Raw genomic sequence first — 21,084 nt, forward strand, 5'->3', positions numbered from 1 at the left:
ACTTCTTGGGTGTTGAGCATGTGCTCTACCACTTGAGCTATACCCTTCCCCCGAAATTCAGCTTTGGAAACTGTTTTTCCCTCAGCTGTTGTATGTGCCTAAATTGCCCTACCCATGAGTATTTTACTTGCTTTACATCAATAACATCATATTGCTAACAATGTTCTTATTTTCTTTTCTTTGTGATATATGCCTGTGATTTCTGTATGTCATGTCTCAAAATTTGTGTTCACTCATAAAGATGTGACAGGTATCATGGAGCCTTGGCTCATTCAGCCTTTTATTAAAGTGAGAAGCCCTGTGATGAATAAAATGCTAATCCAAGTTTGGTGATTCATGAAACAATTTTCACTACTTTCCAGTGCTATTTAAATTAGCTTATAACCATGTACATTCCCACACTTAGTCCAGATGTAGACCCAAAATAACCTCAAGAGCTCATAAACACTTTCATTTTCTCTTATCAGATCATCATGTTTTAGAATTCTGAAGTTCATGTTCTTATTCAAGGAATTGGAGTCAATTAAAAAAAAACTGTACAAATGTAAAAAGCTTATAAGAGCCAGATGCATTCAGATTAATCAAACTTTGAAATTGACTAGTAAAATTTTCTGAGGGAAAAATTTGAAGGGATAAGGAAAGTTGAGAAAGACATGCCTTTGTCTCTGTAGTTACAAGTTGGCCCCTTGAATGGAGAATACCAGTCCCTTGCTCTTGTAAACACTGGGAGCACCTTCGTACCAGCTTACTTCCAGAGAGCCAAACAAGATTTGGCAGGTTCACAACAGCTATGAAATTATTATCCAATAAAATTTTCATTATTTCTTTACTTTTCTTGCTTATTTTCTTCTTTTGTTACCATTTAAACATTTTTGTTAGTATTTTAATTATGTAGGTTAGTTCATCCAAACTTTCACCTTCCTGGCAAATTAGTCCAACCTCCTATAAAATAGAAGGGAGCATGATCCGTAGACTGAATAATTAGTGCCAGTGAAAAGAAGTCACAATTTTGTGAAGAAATTCGTGCCAATGTGAGACTGATAAGTACTATATATACATCTTCTTTTTACTTCAGTCCCAGAAAATCATCGCCATTAATTCATTCAACAGTTTTTTTATGGTGTATCTACAACATCCTAGGCAAACATATGAATAATTCCAGACTTTTTGGAAAGTGCTATCATTAACATGAGAAAGTAAGGTGACAGAAACATCACGTCGGGGTGAACTGTTTGAGAAAAGGTAGTTGTGGGTTTAGATGAAACAAAGGATGAGAAGGAGCCAGGCATGGAAGAATCTGTAAAGGCACCCCAATCCAGGCAAAGCACCTAGAAAATGCAGTCTCTGAAGTCAGAGGACAGGCCACTGGCCAGGAGAGGGAGAGACAGTCCTGAGATAAGAAGGGAGAGAGATCAGGGCAAGATCAGCAGGGCCAAGTAGGCAAAGAAAAGGAGTTTGGGTTTTCTCCTTACATGAGTGGGAAGCCCCTAATAGTTTTTAAACTGGAGCATCATATGATTTTATCTATGTTGGGAAAAATATCACTCAAGTTGTTAAAAAGAAAATGGATCGTAGTGGAGTAAACGTGAAAGGCCAATTAGGGAGCTCTAGGAATCATCTTGATGAGGTATGATTGTTTCTGAAAATACGATTGTAGGAGTAATTCTCAAGAGGAAAGGGTGGGTTCAAGGCATATTTTGTAAAGACACGAATGAGTTGTGAATAAATTTGATTTTGTGGGTGAAGTAAAGAGATGAATCAAGACTGCATTTCAGGTTTCTGATTTGACCAAGTTATTCAGTAATAATCAAATCATCGAGGAATAATGGCACCCTGAAAAGAAACGAAGAAGAAAAAGGGAGAAAGTATATTCTGGAAAATTTTCAAAATAAATAGTTTTGCTCACGTTAACTCTGAAGCATCCAAATGTAGCTAAATAGTAGACAAGTTTGAAATCTTTAGTGGAGAAATCTCAGCTGGAGACATGAATTTTGCAGTTACCCCTCATGCAGATACTGGTCAAAACTGGTAATGAACGGACTGCCTTAGGAGTAAAAGTGGAAATAAGGAACAGCTCCAATTTGTTCCTGATTTAGTCAAAGAGTCAAAAAGGAGAATGCGAAAAGATTGGGTGAGACAAGGACAGAAAAGCATCCATTGACAAGAACACTTTCAGTGGTGTGATAAGGATGAAACAGCACTGGAAGCCAGATTGACAGGGGAGGAAGCGGAAACCTGTGTGGGCAAAACCGTCTTGTTTATTTAAAGTGTTGTTCTAGAGGGGAGCAGAGAAATGGGAATGTAGCCAGAGGGACAAGAGGAGACAACAGACTTCTATTTTTTTAATTAATGAGATGACTAAAGCATGTTTCTTTGCTTATAGAAATTAACAACAACAACAACAACAACAACAATAGAGCAGAGAGTGATAGGACAGAAGAGAAGAAATAAATGAAGGAACAACATCCTTGACAAAGCAAGGAGGACTGAGATCCAGGGTCCAAGAGGAGAGACTGGCCCACCAGAGGGGTCTTTTTCATAGGACTTGAAGTATTTCTTTTCTAAATTAGGTTTGAAAAGTCAGTCATCCAATATATTTGAAGGTTATCATTTCATGTTGAGGAAAATGTCCTTCAGTGTGGAAATGTAAAAGGCATTCTTTTTTTTTTTTCCTCCTCCAAGTACCCCTAAGGGAGAAGTTTGTTCTGGCTCACAAAGACCTACATTCGAGAGTTGCCTACATTCAAGGCAAGTAAGAAACATGCTTGGAAAAATAATAAAGAATCCTAGGGGATTGTGCAGAGAAAAATCACCAGATTCTGCAATGAGACAAATGAAAGTTAGTTAGGTTCTTATTTAACAACTGCATGGTAAATCCAACTTGGTGACATGCAGTAGTGCAAACAAAAGCTTAGACAAGAGCATGACATCACTGTCCTTTCAAATAATATAAATGGCAATTAAAAGGAAACCTAAACCTGAGTGGGCTCTAATTAAAAAATGAAATCTACTAGAATCGTGATATTCCAGGGACAACACTGAAGCATGTCTTGGCTCACGGTTCAAACAAAGTGATCATGTCCTGCTCTTCTCTCCCTAGAGAAATCTGTTTTGTTTTTTTAGTGTTGTCTCAATTCTCAAGCATTGTACAAAACTCTTTTTAATGCTCATCAGAAACACTATAAAGAAAAAAGACAAGCAACAAGCTGGGAGAAGGCATATAACCAACTAATAATTTCTAAAATGTACCACTACAAAACTCCAGAAGAAAAAAAAAATTCTAAAAGTCATGACTGGGCAGTAGTAACTAGAATAAGAAAAATGGTTCAAAAATATTGAAGTTGTTTCATAGCATTAAAAATAAGGAAATCCAAAATGAAATTACATTAAAGCCTTTGTACTAGAATGACTAAAATTAAAATTTGATGGCGAGGACCTGGAGCAATGGAACAATGGAACTTCCCCACTTGCTGGGGGGGGGGGTGGTGGTGGTGTAAATCGTCACATTTACTTTGGAAAAGAGTTTGACATCACTTAGTAAAGCTGAAGATGCACATATCTACACATGGTCTTTTTATACCCAGATATGCATTCTAGAGAGAGTGACACCAGGACTCATGTACAAAATGTTCAAAATAGTAATAATGATGGAAAAGTTTATCAACAGTAGATTAGATAGATAGATAAACTGTAGTATATATTCCATTTATTCAATACACCATTATAAAGCAGTAAAAATAAATGAACTATAGCAGGCCAGTCACAAAATGTATCTCAAGAATGAAATGTTGGAAAAAGTAGCTGGTCAAAGGGAACACATAATATATAAATCTATGTATGTAAAGTTTAAAGTGGGCAAAATTTCACCAAATATTTTAGGGATATATACATATATATTAGAACCCCACAGATATATAAGTAACAGCACAGCATTTAAGGAGGTGGTCATCCCTGTGAAAAGGTGGGTAAAGAGGATGAGATAATATGGGAGGACTTCTACTTCATTGGAAAACTTTTATTTATTAAGCTTAGTGTTGGAGACGTGCATACTCAATTTTATTATTTTACTCTACTATGCATATTATATACTTTTCAGTATGGATGATATATTTCTCAATAAAAAGTTAACCAGATGAAGTTAACCAAACCATTATACACCTAAGATTCTAATTATATTTGTAACGCTAGTGATGTGCTGTGAATCTGGTGTGCTTATGCATAACTTTTGCAAAATTCTTGGCAATACATACCCAGAGCTATAAAAATGCTCTTTCCTTTTGACCTCATGATAATATTACTTGCATTTTGTTATAAAGAAAAAAAAAATACGGAAATTAAGTTCTTGCCTCTCTCTCCAAATACATTTTCCACTGCTCTAACTTAGATGTTCTAGACTGTCACACTGAACAACCTGCTCTTTTCATTTTATCTGTATTTTCCTATAAGCTTTGAACCTCCACAAAAATCATACTTAATTTCTTCAGAATGGATTCCCTACCCACTTTGTCTTCCTACTAAATTCTTCAGGACTCAATGAAGATGCCTTTTTTTTTTTAATGTCCGCTGTCTTCCATCCATATATCATGGTTAAGTTTCCCTCCATTGTGGTTCCATATTTGTATATCCATCTATTATGGCATGGTTCATGTGATTTCCTATGAGACTGTCAGCTCTAGGAAGTACAGGTAGTAGTTTATTCACATCTGAATCTTTTCCCAACAGCCTATGTACTATAAAGAACTGCTTAATGAATATTTGTTAATTGAAAGGGAACAGAGATGACATATTCACAACAGCATTGGTTATCATAACAAAACTCACAACAACCCAAGCATCTACTGATGGGGGAAAGATCTGTTAATCAGAGCATATCCATTTGCTGAAGGATCATGCACTCATTAAAAGGCTATTGTAAACTCAAACATATTAAGATACTGGAAAAACTAAAATGATATGATGGTAACTAAACTAACTCATGAGAAAGAAGGAAATTTTATTGAATATCTGTATGAGAACTATGTAAAATATATATACGTAAACAGGAACTGGAAGGCAAAATAAAATAGCCTAAATATGAAATATTTATATATATTTATACTCATTTAAATATGAAAATGATTGTGGATTCTTTGTTGAAATTTCTTCTTCATGATAATTTTTTTTTAGAAATTGCATTTTAAAATGTCATACTTTTAGATACAATTGACTGAGGTTTTGATTCACATAATATGATGGCCTTATTCAGGGCAATATTTATTCCCTTCTTAGCACACTGCTCAATATATACACTGGAAGCCAAAAAAGTGGCTTTAGATGGACAGTATGAAGCAATTTCTAACTCCAATCAATCAAGTGATAATGACTTTTTTAACAACAAGCATTCAGTAATGAATTTCTAAGAATAATCCTAGGTTACCAACTAGTAAAGTACGGGAAAATTAAAAAAAAAAACAACCTGTCAAAATGCATAATTATAAACCATAAGGATTTCATAGAATTGTATGATGTTTGATGAATCACCCAACATGAGTATCTGTGATTGCACTAATTACTGTCCCTTCCTGCAGTAACAGGCAGAATGTAAGACTGCTTTCCACGCGGAAGCATAAATGTAAACCCAAGTGAGTTGGGGGGAGTTGCTCCAGGCTCTCCTAGTTTTAAGAACTCCTCAGGAGGTTTAAATATATAGCCCAGGTTGAAAACTACTTGCTTAGGACATGAAAATAAGTTTTAAGATTACCTAAAGCTTAGTGAAAGAACTCACATTTTATTTTAAATGTATCATCACATGTGGTATCTTCCACTTAACAATGGGCAATCAAAGGCTCTGAAAATCAGGTCATTTAAGTACCTGGTTGTGGTGCTTAAATTTAACAGGTCTGAAACCAGTTTCTCTCTCATCTTTGTCCTCCAGCACTAAGCCAGTGTCTCTTAACCCACTGTACTTCTCTTCAGCACACATTTTTTTTTTCCAGGTTTATTAAGGTGTAACTGACAAATAAAACTGTAAAATATTTGAAGTGTTTAACACAACGATTTGCTACACGTATACATTGTGAAAGGATTCTCTGCTGGCACACTTTCAATACTAATTCAGACTCCCTAACTCCAATCTCTGAAGTTGAATCCATCCTGAATCCCATTACCAAGTGAGTCTGCCTTGGGCATAACCCTGCTCACGAATCTTCAGTAGGCCCCCAGTGATTACTAACAAAGCTCCAGATCCTTAGACTGCCACTTAAGACCCCTGACTGTCCAACCCTAGACAATCTCCCCCACCTTACTCTTTTATTTTCCTTCATGGCCCCTACATTGCAGTCAAGCCACCTGATAGTTTGTGTGTCTGTCCCCATCCTTTCCCACCTATGTGCTTTTTAACAAAACTTCTTCACAGACTGCATCTAACTTACACAAATTCAAACCCCATCCACAAACCCCATCCATCCTCCAATTCCAGCCTAATTTTGTCTATTTTCCAGGCTCTTCCTGGTGTCTCTCCCATTTAAAAGTCTACATAACCAATCCAACTAATGTAATAATTTGTACCTTCATACCCTGTAACCTTTTACCTTCAGAGTCATTATCATCTTATTACCTATAGAATATATAAGTACTTAAAAAAGATGGCATTTCTGTCTGATTACTGGCTTATTGCCTTCAGCATCTGGCAACTGTTTATTTCCTGGAAACTTTCATTAATTAGTATATGCATTAGAAAGACTTTTTATGTTTCCAGGAAACTCAAAATATGAAACCAGATAAAATACTTTATGCCCTTGCCCCCCTCCTCCACAATAACAACAAAAATTCCCCTATGTCTTCTGTCTGGCTCTATATGTTATTGAAATATTCAAGACTGCATCAAGTTCTCTACAAACCTGCATCAGATTCTAGAGAAATAAAAATAAATAAGACCTGTCACCTTGGGAAGCTATAACAGAAATACCAGAGTGCATATTTTAGGGATGGAGATAAGCAAGTAAACACACATTTCATAATATTTATAAATTTTTATTATATCTAATACTAGATATGCACGAATTTCCAAATTTCCACAGGAGTACAGAAGAAGTGACCTTAATTTAACTGTGATCTTTAGTAATGCTTAGCTGTGCTCTACTGGGTCCTGAATAAGTAGTGTTGGGATTTCTTCTCCACCATCTGTTTAGTCTCACCCTGAGCTGACCTACCCACCCTGGTCGTCACTTATGTTTCTTCCCGGAATCCATTTCCCCCACTTCTGTCTCTGCACTCACTTACCAAACATGATCTAGGTCACCAGAGAGAATCAGTTCAGTTCCGTGTAAGCTGGTCAGCCATAAATCGCTGATTTTGATTTGAAGAGGAAGGTGGATGTACATTTATTTTTTTCTGCATTCTTTAGAAGAGGGAGCACTTGTTACGCACTGTAATTCTGACCACAGAGTGATTTTCCATCATTAAATGTCTCTGCCCCAGGCTTGAGGAATGTTCAAAAGAGGAAACAGCATCCTATTCTTTGGACACCAAGACTCTTCAAAAACATCTATTTCTCTTTACTATTTTTTCACCAAATCCTCTGAAGGTCTCAAAAAACCCAAAAAGCCCTGCTCTAAGTTTTCTCCACTAGGAAAAGACCAATTTTAAACCACTTAATTACCAATCAATCTTAAGTAAGTCAAGCAAACACAACATCTGACCCAATTTGTTTAGAAACCCATTCATTCAGCCTTGTGGCTTCTCTGCCATGCAGGAGTCCTGTCAGGCTGGAATCAAGAAAAAGTCTTATCGAATTTTAATGTTGAACTAATGTTGCTTCTGCAGTCGCCTGCATTAGAGGGGTGACAGGGAGTCCAGGAAGGAAGTGAAAAATGGTCTTTCTCCCTCTCACATTTTTTTTCATTTGCAAAGAGTTCAAACGTTCAATCTGTCCTTTCTATGAACCTACTATTTATGGCAACCTTTTTTAACCTATATATAATGCATGAAGAAATCTAGGCAGAATAATATTGCATGTAGGCATTCATATGACTGATCGCGTTGAACCCTGAAAGCTTTTGGATGTCAAGATCACAATATTGTGAGGTCCCCAGCTAACTCCACCTGCTAAGGCAACTCTTAGCTACCCTCAGAAAAATTACGTATCAATTTATAGTATGGAACTTGAAGTGTGGATTCCGTCTCGATCTAGAGAACTTGTATGTCTTCCTCATTTCTCTGCATCATTTTTCATAATATAAAGCCTTCAACAGGGTTTCATTAATGCTTTCAATTGAATGACAGCGTCTATAAATTTGGGCAGTGATTTAAAGAGCATCTGTGGCATCTGAACCGCAGGAAATGCCATAAATGAAAACCGATTTTCTCACTTCCTCTTTCCCAGTTATTACAATAGCTAGTTCTTTTTCTTAACTCCAATCACATACGCTACTCAGACCAAAGAAAAGTAAGATGAGGAGTAAGCAAGACCAGTATAGAAATACTAATATACTTCTATATTAGTAATCTCCAGCTCTGCGTCAGTACTCAGGGCACGGGAACCTTCATTTCTCATGCCTTAGTCATAAAAATTACTGAGATCAATGGAAGTGACTCACAATAATCTGCTTAGACTATTTAACTTCACTATTACATTTCCAACGTGTCCTGCAGTGGATTTGGAACAGCTCGACCTTCACGCGTCTGTTTCACCACTTCCAGGGACAGTTACTTGTTTTCTGAGAGAGGATCCATTGCCTAAGTTTGGGTTCATCCAAAAATAGAGCTTTACACAGGTGCTTGGGTACAGGTAGTTTATTTGGGAGTAGGAGTGGCAGAGCAAGGAGAGCAAGAAAGGGAAGGAGAAAAATCCAAGAAAGTTACCACTGAAGACAACTGGGTCTCAATCCCACAGGGAAATGTCTGAATAACTCTAAAAAAATATAAGCTAAAAAAGTCCCTCGAAAGACTTGTATACTCAGCCATTTATCCACCAAGCCCTATCCCACATAGTTTAAAGTTGTCCTCCAAGACCACTGACTTCCTCCCACTTCCAGGTTGCCCAGCATGCATGACATCGGGCTAACCACGTTCCTAAGCCTTTGGGGATAAATTCCTGGAGTTAAAAATAACACATAGGTGGCGCTCTGACATATATCTGAAATCAAAGATGCATTAAGGAGATGTCTTAAGTATCACACAAATTATGTTATATCCATGGACCTACCAGGGTTTCTCAAACTTAGCATAATGACACTTGGGGCCTGATAATTTGTTTTTGGAGGCTGCCTTGTACATTGCAGGATGTTAAGCAGCATCCCTGGCTTGCACCCACTAGAGGCCAGTTAGACTCCCCCAATTGTGATAACCAGAAATGTCTCTGGATACTGCCAGACGTCCTCTGGATGGCATAATCACCCGTGATTGAGACCACTGACCTGAAGCAATTTACTGCGAAGTGATTTGAGATGTTGCTTTGATTGTCTAGCATGCCAGAGAAACACACAGAGAACCCAGGCTACAGATAACCCTTCAGGAAGCTCCCACCATCACAAAAAATAATAGGATCAATCCATTTATTCATTCATTCTGTTTTTTTTTTTTTTCATTCAAAAACATCCGTTTAGCATCTGCTATGTTCCAGGCACAGTCATTTAAGGCCCTAGGGATATTATTTTGAGTAAGAAAGAGATTTTGCCCTGATTTTGGACAGCCCACAAATTAGTGGGGAAAATGACACTGGAAGAGCCAGTAAACTGGGTCAAGTGCAATGGTATTGATGGCAATTTTGTAATCAGTTTTCGCAGAAAACGTTAGAGCCACGGAAGATGACCCCTCAAGGAAGTCGGGACCATGAGGGAATTAGACAACGGCTGAAGTCAAAAGTCAAGAATTGAGCACAAGAAAACCACTTAGCAGTAACAATAATCTTAGATAGTGCTAGGCTAAGTATATTATAAATGTTTTATTATGTTGATTGCTTTAATTCTTAATGTTGTAAGATGAATACTGTTATAGTTGTTTCACAAATAAAGAAACTGTGGATAGAGAAGTATAGTAAATTGTCCAGCCTCAGGTGAATAACAGAACAGGCACAGCCTAAATTCAGAGTTGTACCTGAAATGATGGTAGAAAACCACCTAAGACAACTGCAGTCACCCTTCTCTCTTTGCTCCTCATACAAAATGCTGCCCTAAATGTATGCGTTCTAATCAAGATCTAGGTACACTAATTTTTTTTTCATACAATTCACTTTCTCTAGTATCAATTCAACTTACAGAATTTTAGTCTCAGATGGCAGGAATTGTAAGAAAGAATAAAATGAGACACACCTTAATTATGCAATATCTATGTTTCTGCAGTAAATAGTGCAATGGTCTGAATATGATTATATAGTTTGTAAGTCAAACCAGGACACTTCAAGGGTGAAAGCAGACACTACTGGAGACTGTACTGGGACAGTGTGTATAAATGTCACCTATCACGGGTAGTTAGTACTATGATCACCCTGTGGACTGTAGCCTATGGATTGCCCACCTCAGGTCTGACAGTTGCAAGGAAGAACAAGATGCAGTTTGCAAAGCCCAGAAAAGCTTTGGTGACTCTGTGTTTTCTATATAGGATTAAGTAATTAAAACACTATTTTCCCTAATTCAGCCCTAAATCCTTCTGCAGCCTCATCCTCCACTGACTTGTTTCACATTCCCCACTCCAAATCATTAAATCTCATAGAGCTCTTCAGAATTTACCTCTTTGAAATTTCTTGACTTTGCTTATACTATTCTGTCTCTGTAATGGTCTTCCCACTCCTCTTCCATTATTAACTAGTCACTTAGCCAACCACTCCCCTTGTAACTACTCTCTTGGCTAACATCTCACTCTTACTTGTTCTGTAAGAATGAGATCAACTCATAGATGCTTTTTGGAGTCTTTTCCCACCTTCTTTCCCAACCAGGCTCAATCTGTCCCTTGGCTTCACTCCCTGATTCTGCTAAACTCTGCTCCTGAGGAGCAAGGCACATGTTTTCCAAATCTTTGCAGACTTCATGCTTAGTATATAGCATGCAACGTGATAAATGCTCAATGGATGTTAAATGGCAAGTGGACAAATTAACAAATATGTTTTTTGCACCTTTGCAGAAAGTATATGTCAAGGTTTTGGATTCTTGAAATCAATGTATAATTCTACAACTCTCCATGATCATTTTGTAATTAATTAATTTTTTTTTGAGTAATGTGACAAACTAGTTTTTTGGAGCACTTGCTAGAGCAAAAAGAGTTCATAACATCATGTGCACATCTCAAGAAAGTGGATTGTGTCCTAGACACATATAGCATACTATTACATTATCAGTCCAGGCAGTCACCTCCATAATATTTGACAAAAGAAGAAATTAGAAAAAAATCATTAAGAGAGTTTTTTCTAGGGAACATTTTACAGTGGATGTTTTACAAAAATTAATTCTATGAAAAATAATAAATAGAAACATATATATTTCCAGGAAATGATGTATTTAATATTCTTTTCTTCAAGAGTCATGTCATAGGAGGTCACTATGTCCTTAATATTAGCTTACTAAAGATTTTGTCAATTCTGATTTTTTGAAAAAATCTAAAAACTTGTTCAATCTTGTTTAACCAAAAAATACAAAATTCATTTGACTCAAAGCTATGTTAAATGCATATATGGCTTAAAAGTGAGACGAGAGAGCTCTTCTAAATAAATCTTTCTGTGATGGGCTGAATAATGACCTCCCAAAGAGGTCCACATTCTGATCTCCAGAACCTATGGATACATTATCTTCACACAGCAAAAGGGATTTTGCAGCTGTGATCACCTAATGATCTTGAGGTGGATTATCTGGGTGGGACCAATGTAATTGAAATGGTTTTTATAAGTGAAAAGGAGAGGCAGGAGAGTCAGAGTCAGAGGAGACGTGACAACAAAGGCAGAGGTCAGAGTTATACAACTGCTGGTTTAAAAATGGAAGAAAGCCCCAAATCAAAGAATGTAGGCAGAATCCAGTAACTAGAAAAGGTAAGTAAACAGATTATCCCCTAGAGCCTTCATAAGGAGCACAATCCTATTCAGTGAGACCCATTTCACATTTTTTACCTCCGGAACTATAAGATAATAAATTTGTGTTATTTTAAGCCACTAAATTTGTGGTAATTTGTTGCAGCAATATTAGGAAATTCATATATATTCCTAGTGGACAGTGCTTCTAACTTAGAATATTTCCTCAACTCTAGTTATTTTACCTTATAATTTATTATGAAAAAAACCAAATGAAAATAAATATTTTGGATTTCTTCTTCTAGGATGATGGAGTAAATATATTTCCCCCTATTTTCCAACTAACTACAATGAAAACTTTAGACATCATACATACAGCAAACATAAGAAAATCCTGAAAGGTGGAATAAAGAAAGCAGACTACCCTGACTCATCAGGACCCAAAGAAGCGGTAAATTCCCTGAGTTTTCCTTCCACTCATAAGACCTAGACATGGAACTGAAGAAATCAAAAACTCATAAAGACCAATGAGGGCTGACAAAACATTAGACTGTGATGTTATGCATGTAATACTTAGAACCACCACTAAAAATACTATAGAAAGAGATATATTCAGAACAGTAGATAAATGAAAATGGAATTTTTAAAAATGTTCAACCTGTACAAAGATAGAAAAAACAAAACAGAACAAAACTAGAAAGAAAAAAAAAAAACAGAAAAAAAAGAGGTAAACTTAAGTCCTCAAAAACTACATTAAATATAAGTGGTATAAATACATCAATGAAAAGACAGGGATTAGCAGAGTATATTAAATAAATAACCCAACTATATATATATTACTTACAAAGAAAATTACATCAAATACAACAATATAGGCAGACCGAAAGTAAAAAGATGGGAAAAGATAAATCATGTAAACATTAATCAAAGTAAAGGAGAAATGGCTACATTAATGTAAAATAAAATAGAATTCAGAGCAAAGTAAATTATCAGAGATAAAAGCGGATGTTGTATAATGAAAAAAAAGGTTAGTCTACCAAGAAGACATAGCAAACCTAAATGTGAATATAAAATCAAAAGGTGAAAAATAAGTGAAATAAAAACTGATAGTATTGTCAGAAGAAATAGACAAATCTACAGTTATAGTTCAGACTTGAACACTCCTCTGTCAATAATTGATCAAACTGGACAGAAAATTAGCAACGGTATAGAAGAACTGAACAGTACCACAAACCACCGAAAGAATCTAACCAACATTTATGGAATATTTCACCTAACAATAGCAGAATACAAATTGCTTTCAAGTGCCCATAGAAAATGTACAATATATGCTCTATCTTGGGGGTATTTGATTTACTTGTAGTTTCAATGTTTGATAAACATAAAGCATTTTGTCTGATGCTTTCCCTGTGGAAAACACTTTAACCATTGGTGTATGAGATTTAGTTATTGTCTCCTGATTTTAAAAAAAATTAGCTCTGTAATACCAATATTGATGATGAGGTATTATTCTCAATTTCACCAAGGTTCAAGTTAATTTTTATTCTATTTTACACTGAAGGTGTAAACTTTGGGTGTCTTAAGATTTGGGTATCCTAAATTCCCTATAGTTTCCTATAGTAACTTTATTGTTTCCACACTGATGTGTGGGTGTGTACGCTCATTTTTATATAAAGAAATTCTTCTTTAACCTATTTGTTATATAATTGAGTAAGAGACTAAGAGACTGACTTAGAACATGAGCAATGCTTTATGTCAGATTCTGCAGAAGCAGACCCTCAGATTGAACTTGTATGCAAGTGTTTTATTAAAAAATACTCCCAAGGGAATCCTGCAAGTGAATAGGTGAGGGAAGGCAAGAAAAAGGGAGAAGACAAAAATGAGTATAATTTAAGGGAAAGGTCTATCTTGATCATATATTCAGCACTATCCTGCAGGAGAACATTCCTTTAGGGGTAGACATTTTGCTTCCATGTTTGTTTCAACCTAGAGCTTAGATGTCATTATTGGCTGTCAACATCTTAAATGTAGGTTGCACATAAATCCCCAGACACATTTTTCTCTCTACAAATATCTGCAGCCAAAACAACTCCACTAGATCAAAGTCAGCTCTCTGAAAATTTCCAGATAGAGAATTTAAAGTTAAAGTATACTTGTTGAGGAAGACTAAAAATTTTTAAAGACACCTTGCAAGGGATCTATGATTTCTGAAGGCTTCAACATATGGCTCCCCTCTCTGTGTCTGTATAGGTGGCTGTTCTAGTTGTAACCATGCCTAACCCAGTAGGCAGGGAAGAACAATCATCTTAACAAAAAGTAACAATCATCTTAACAAATAATGTACTAATTACATCTGTTCATATTTCACTGATGAAAGCTTACTTCACCTAACTATAAGGGAGGCTGGAAAATTCAGCCCAGATAAAATTCTATCACTGAAGAGGATGGAGCAAACAGATTTGGGGAGGGACAACTGGCAGCCTTTCACAGGTGTTGCCAGCTTACTGTTTTAGTTGCACCTGTAGAATGAGGCATGGTTACTCAAGGAGCCCGGATGGTTTGACAAGAAAGGAGACTTTCAAACACAAGTAGGGCTAGCACCGCATTTAGAACCCTGAAAGAGCAGAGGAGTCAGCACATAAAATTAGAAGGTGCTGGCTGGTGTTAGGAAGACGTAAACCCAGAGGATGTGGCAATACTAAAACCTGGAAGATAAAGTGTTTCAAGAAAATGGTGTGGTGGTGGTGGTGACATGCATATTCTAGAATATTCCAGACAGTAAGAAGGCAAGAATAAGATATAAAAGTCTGCTCGCATGGGATTGACTTTGGAGTTTTGGTGACAGAGAACTAAACAGAAAGCTAAAGGAAGGAAAGATAGGTATTAGTTCAGGGTGGATGAGGATATGAGAGAGGATAAAAGATCAAAGAAGTACTTTGAACTTTCCTCAGAAAAGCATTAAGAGGTTGCCAGGCAAATAGTAGCAAGAAAAGACTTCCTTGGATAAGTTTCTTAGGAGGTTCTTATGGCCTTTTTTCTTTTTCTGAACCTGTGATCCATTCAGGGTACCCATGGTGACTCTCATTACATTAGTAGCTCCTCTTGTTTGGTATTATTGGAAGCACTCTCACCATCCTAAAGGAAGCAAGGAGAAATTCAAGTCCAAACAGGATCCTTTTTCCTGTTAAGAGTCCAACCATTTAGAGCAAAGCTACAATTTGGATAATTTGTGATGACAAGTTAAAATTCATCAACTAACTCTTGTCAACCATCAAATTCTTTCGGACATCATGTACTTTGGAGGTACATTTCTTTGCTTGAAACAAAAATAAAAAGGCATTTAAAATGTACTTATTTTAAATTTATATTCAGTAAATTCCACTACCTCTTGTGAAGAGTTCTATGTGTTTTGGAAAATGGGTAAAGTAATGAAGCACCACTACAAAATACAGAAGACTTCCATCACCCAAAAAAATCCACTGGGCAGCTCTCCTATAGTCAACCAATCCCCATTCCAGAATCCTGGCAACTACAGATGTTTGTGTTTTTGAGGATATCATAAAAATGAAACCATATATGTAGGCATGTAGCTTTTTTGGTCTGGCTTATTTCTCTCTGAATAATCTATGAGAGATTTATCTATGTTGATTCATGTATAAATAGTTCATTTCTCTTTATTGCTTTGTAGTATCAAGTCACATGAATATACTGCAGTATGTTTATCTATTCATCAGTTGAAGGACATTTGGGCAGGGACATCAGAAATACAATTGCAAATATTCACATGCGGGTTGTATCTGAATGTAAGTTTTTGTTTCTCTTGAGTAAATAGGTAGGAGTGGTATTAGTGGGTCTCATGCTAGGTGTACATCAACTATATTCCAAAGTGGTTTTACTAACTTGCATCTCCATAGTTATGAGTAAGAGTTATTCTTGCTCTGTATCCTCAGTAGTACTTGGTACTGTCAGTTATTTTTGTTTGTTTTAATTTTATCCATACTCTTAAGTATGTAGAAGTATCTCATTGTGGTTTTAATTTGCATTTTCTTAAAGATGAACAATTTCAAACTTTATTTATTGTGGTTATTTGTCATCCATTCATCATCTTTGCTGAGCGTTTGTTCAAAAATTTTTATTGGCTTTTTTGTTTCTCCTATTGTTAAGTTTTGAGAGTACATTTCCTAGATACAAGTCCTTTGTCAGATATGTGATTGGCAAATATTTTCTTAAAATCTATGGCTTGTCTTTTTACTCTCTTAACAGTATCTCTCACAGAGAAAAATATTTTATTTTGATGAGTCCAATTTCTCAGTTTCTTCTTTGGTGAATCATACCTTTGGTGTCATATCTAATAATGCTGACTAATTCAAGAGATTTTTTCCCCTAAGCTTTCTTCTAGTAGTTTTATAGTTGTAGGTGTTACAATTTAGATACATAATCCATATTTAGTATTTTTATAAGGTGAGAGAGATGGATTGAGGTCCTTTTTTTTTTTAATGGATTTGAATTGATTGCTAAGAGAGGGAAGAAACAAGCTGAACCCTATGAATGATCAGAGTAAGTAAGTTGAAACTTACTACTAGAGATAGTTTGCACTCTGTAGCCAGAGGAAGAGAACTGAGAAAGAGAGAGGAAATCTCCCTGAGTTGAGGAGGCTAAGATGAATCTCTAAGAAGGCCAGGAGGAAAGAGGGTAGAGTCTGTAAGCCAAAGTACTGGAGATCTTTACAAACACACACATACACACAAATACAGAGAGAAAGAGACAGATAGAGACAGAAACAGAGAAAGAGAGATGAGAGTGCCTGGAAAATTGTAGCGGTTCACCCTTGAGTATTGAGCAAGGTACTGATCAACACATGCTTGTGAAAAAACCACCTGCAGCTGGGGAAGAAGACACAACAAATGACACCCAAAATAATTAAAGAAAACAATGTGCAGTGCACACACACAACCAGGAACAGGCTGTGTTCTCACCAGCTGGAGTGGAAAAACTGCATAATTCCTCAGGCATCAAGTAAAGTACTCAAAGAAGTGTTACCTAAACAGTGGACCAACGTCAGCCTTATACTAAAGGCTGCTGTGATCGTGTCATCACAAAATTTAAGCAAGCCTTAAAAAGTTTAAACTGTGTCCAAATAACTGAAACGTGTCCCCAAATAAAGTTCAAAAACACTTATATGAGTGCAAAAATATTCAGCGTTCCAAAATTCATAATGTATGACATTTGGTCGAAAATTAACAGTCATGCAGAACAGCAGGAAAGTTCAGCCAATCAAAAAAGCAGATTCAGAAATGACAAAGAATTGGCAAATAAGGACATAATTATTATAACTGTATTCTTTACATTAATGGAGGTAACCGAAATTTTGAACACGTCAAATAGAAACATGAAAGACATAAAAAGACTGAAATCAAACTTGTAGAAGCTGAGAAGTACGATGTCTGAAGTGGAAATTACATTGGATGAGATTAACAGCAGATTAGCTACTACAGAATAACATAATTCATTAACTTGAAGGCATAGGAATAAAAACAATCCAAAGTGAAACCCACAGGGAAGAAAATAGCTGATAAAAAAAGAACGAAGCGCGAGTGAGATGTGAGACAACTTCAAGCAGCCTAGTATACATATAATTGGAGTCCTATGAGAGCCGCTTTTTGTATTTTGTCCAGAGTTTTTCATCGTGATCAGTGGGTGAAACAGGCTGCCGTGGATTTATCCCACCTGGACAAACACTGGACAACTAATAGGTTTTTTACTATCATTCATAGAACCACAGGGCTCAATCACTTTTCTTGCTGGCAGCTGATAAATCTCCACTCAGCTGACGGGTTATCAAGATGATCTACACCACCCATTCATCACCAAGTAAAGGAAACTACCATCCCACGCGATGGGCTTTGCGGATTTGTTTCACTCTACCCTCTTGTGCTTTGTTCTATAAACAGAGCACAGTTTCCCACCAGTAGATTCTCTCTCCTCCAGCAGAGAAAATATGATTTGTCCTAAAATAAAATTAAGCAAATAAAATGAAGGAAAGCCACTTAATGGCCTACTGTCATGCTACTCACAGAGGAGAAGTACAGCTAGCTCACTTGGCTTATTGACCTCTAATTAAAATCCTAATAGGTGCTTCCAATGTATTAATACAGTGAGTTTCAATCTGGCCAATCACCCTTCATAGTGCATATCTGGCAACCTGGGCTCAGTGTTTAAAATCTTGCTCTTCAAAGGTCATTTCAAATGTGAGGTAATGTGCTTAGTCCTCACTTAAAATAACCAAACAGAAAGATTCTAAAAAGAATCAAAAAAGTAATTTCATTAATTTTCCCATCGATACGAAGGATTTCCCCTGCAGGCTCCTCCGGTTGAGAGAGACATTTTCATTCCCTGGAAGGAGTGTGAGAGTGGCGTTCATGCTGCTTTGTTGGCATGAGTGTCTAAGCTACTGTACTTTCTGCATTCTGGTTGGATGCGTATTTGACCTTTACTGAGATGTTGCGATCCTGTGGACCTACAGAAGCCAGCTGCTAGTGTATGATCCTAGGGCACAGTTTGGTTGAAGTTTTTATAATCTTTTACCTAAATTACTGCAACAACCTCTTAATTGGATACCAGACCCCTAGATTCCTCCTACATCTTCCCATTTCACTCCAAATGAAGGCCCTTACACTGGCCAGTGAGGCTCTGCATGGCTGGCCTCCCTCCTGTTTGACCTCATCTCCTACCCACCAACTCTTGTTCACTTTGCTGCAGCAGCACACAGGCGACCTGAATGTCACTCAGGACCTTTGCACAGGCTATCCCCATCACCCGAAACTCTCCTCTTCCAGGTGGCTTCACCTCCTTCAAGTCTCTGCTCAAGTCTACCATATGAGTGACATCTCCCCCACCTACCTTGTGTAAAATATTAGTTCCTAGCCCCACACTGTCCTTTATCTCTCCTATCTTGGTTAACTTTATTTGCAGAATACATATCAGCATCTGACATATTGCTTGTAGTAGGCTGAATAATACACCCCAAAGTTATCGGATTGTATCTGCTAGAATCTGTAAATATTATTTTATTTGGATTAAAAGGGCCTTTGCAGATATAATTAGAGATCTTGAAATGAGGAGATTATCCTAGATTGTCAGAGTGGGCCTGACTCGCCATCACAAGTGCTCCCATAAGACAGAGGTAGAAGAAGATCTCACACACACACACACACACACACACACAGGAGAGGGCAGAGACTGATGTGGCCACAAGCCAAGGAACTTAAGCAGCTACCAGAAGCTGGATGAGGCAAAAAGCAGACTCTCCTTTGGAGAATCTGTGGGGAGTGTGGCCTGCTCACACCTTAGTGTTGATCCAGGAATACAGTTCTGAAGTTCTGGCTTCCAGAACTATGAAGGAATAAATTTCTGCTGTTTTAAGCCACTGAGTGTGTGGTAATTTGTTACAAAAGCTACAGAAAACTACTTACTCATTTATTTACTCGTTACGTGTTTATTTTGTCTGTTCCCATCCCACACACGCAGAATAAAAGCAGAGGGCTTGTCGGTCTTATTCACTGCTCCACCTTCAGTGCCCCAAACGGTGCCTGACACACACCGGAAGCCCAGTAAATACTTGTAAAAGAATAAATGACTGAATGTTTGTATCAAAGATATTAGGGGCAGTTGCAGCTCAGAGAAACTCAAATCAACGGGCTGGGAGTCTGAGAGAAAGCTTCATAGAAGGTGAGGGAGTGAAGTTCTCTGGGAGGCACAGATCACCAGACTAAGCCTTGTGTGCATGGAAATGACTTCTTTATTCTCCTAAATTGTGCGAGATTCATTTACAGAAACTGCTTTTGTCTCTTGAAGAGAGGGTGATGATCAATATGAATAATGTTCCTCGATATATCTTGATGCTGTCATTGGCCACAATTGCGTAAGTGGCAAAACATCCCTTGTTTCCGTGTAATCGTCCTTTGTGGGGATGCCAGTATAACAGGTGACAGGACATAACACACGTAGGCCTGGGAGACCTGAGTCTAAATCCAGGCTCCGCCACTTCTGATATTAGCGAATGTTTATTTAACACTTGCCATGTAGTGAGAATTGTACTGTGTGCGTTACTCACTGATTCCTGCCAGTTGCATAAACTTGGAAAAGTCATTTAAACTTTTAGCCTCCTGACAACTCTGAAAAGAGGCTATTTTCATCCCTCTAGTACCGATGCAGAAACAGACACAGAGAGCTGAAGTAACTCGCTCAGGGTTACAGAGCTAAGCACTTCTGAAAATGGGATTCACATCTCTGTCTCCAAATTCCACTCACTTTCCAAAATAATCCACGCATCTCTCTCGGCTAATTTTGTGCCAGTCACTGATTTTTTTTTGTTTGTTTTTGAGCCTTAGTGTCCTCATCTATAAAATGGAAAGAACTTCACAGGGTTATTGGTTAAACGAATAAGTCAGGGATATGATGTAAAATGTGCAGCAAAGGAACAGACACATTTTAACAGAATTATTTGGCTTTGAGCTTTGATAATAGAGGCACACACACAGGCTTTGTGTCCTTGACTATGTTTTTGTTCCCGAGGTTTCTGCGTCTGCTCTCTTCCTCCTCAGCCCTTTCACAACCTTTCAGCAGGTCAGTTTCCTTATTCTGCTTTCCAGAACAATTTATCAGGCATTTCTACTTCAATGAATGTTTGTTAGCCCTTTTCCCATTCTGGGGGTGGTTATTTTTAAGCCCGTCTCTCACTATTCAAAGATAAACTTTTTCTAGAGTGTGGTAGAGAGGGGTAGGTTCTGAGGCTTCAGACAGGTGAACTAGCAGTTTTGGATGCATTGGGAATGGGGTCGGGGTGGGCTCTAAAAACCCTTAGACGTCCAGTACGGCTCCCCCTAGTGGGCAGAGCTGGCTCCTAAAACCCTGACTATCCTCTTTCCCAGCAGCAATCAAGTGGCGTGTCAGCATCTCCAGGCCAATTATTTGTCTGCAGATAGGATCCGCCCACACTCTTGCCACTTGGCAAGCTGTGCAAACATGTGTGGGCTTGAGGCGGCTCCGTTTGGAGACGGCCCTTCATCTGCTCCCCTCTTCCTGGGTGAACGTGAGGCCAAGGTCTGAAC

At 37.5% G+C, this 21,084-nt stretch overlaps 1 non-coding gene across 1 annotated transcript; it reads right to left on the reverse strand.

Moving 5' to 3' along the window:
• Window positions 1–1,035: 1,035 nt before the first annotated feature.
• On the reverse strand, window positions 1,036–1,105 carry LOC116669105. Its single transcript, XR_004326490.1, has one exon. It is a non-coding gene; the product is annotated as a small nucleolar RNA SNORD2 (small nucleolar RNA).
• Window positions 1,106–21,084: the final 19,979 nt, after the last annotated feature.

The sequence above is a fragment of the Camelus ferus genome, chromosome 15 (assembly GCF_009834535.1).
Source record: "Camelus ferus isolate YT-003-E chromosome 15, BCGSAC_Cfer_1.0, whole genome shotgun sequence".
Taxonomy (NCBI): domain Eukaryota; kingdom Metazoa; phylum Chordata; class Mammalia; order Artiodactyla; family Camelidae; genus Camelus; species Camelus ferus.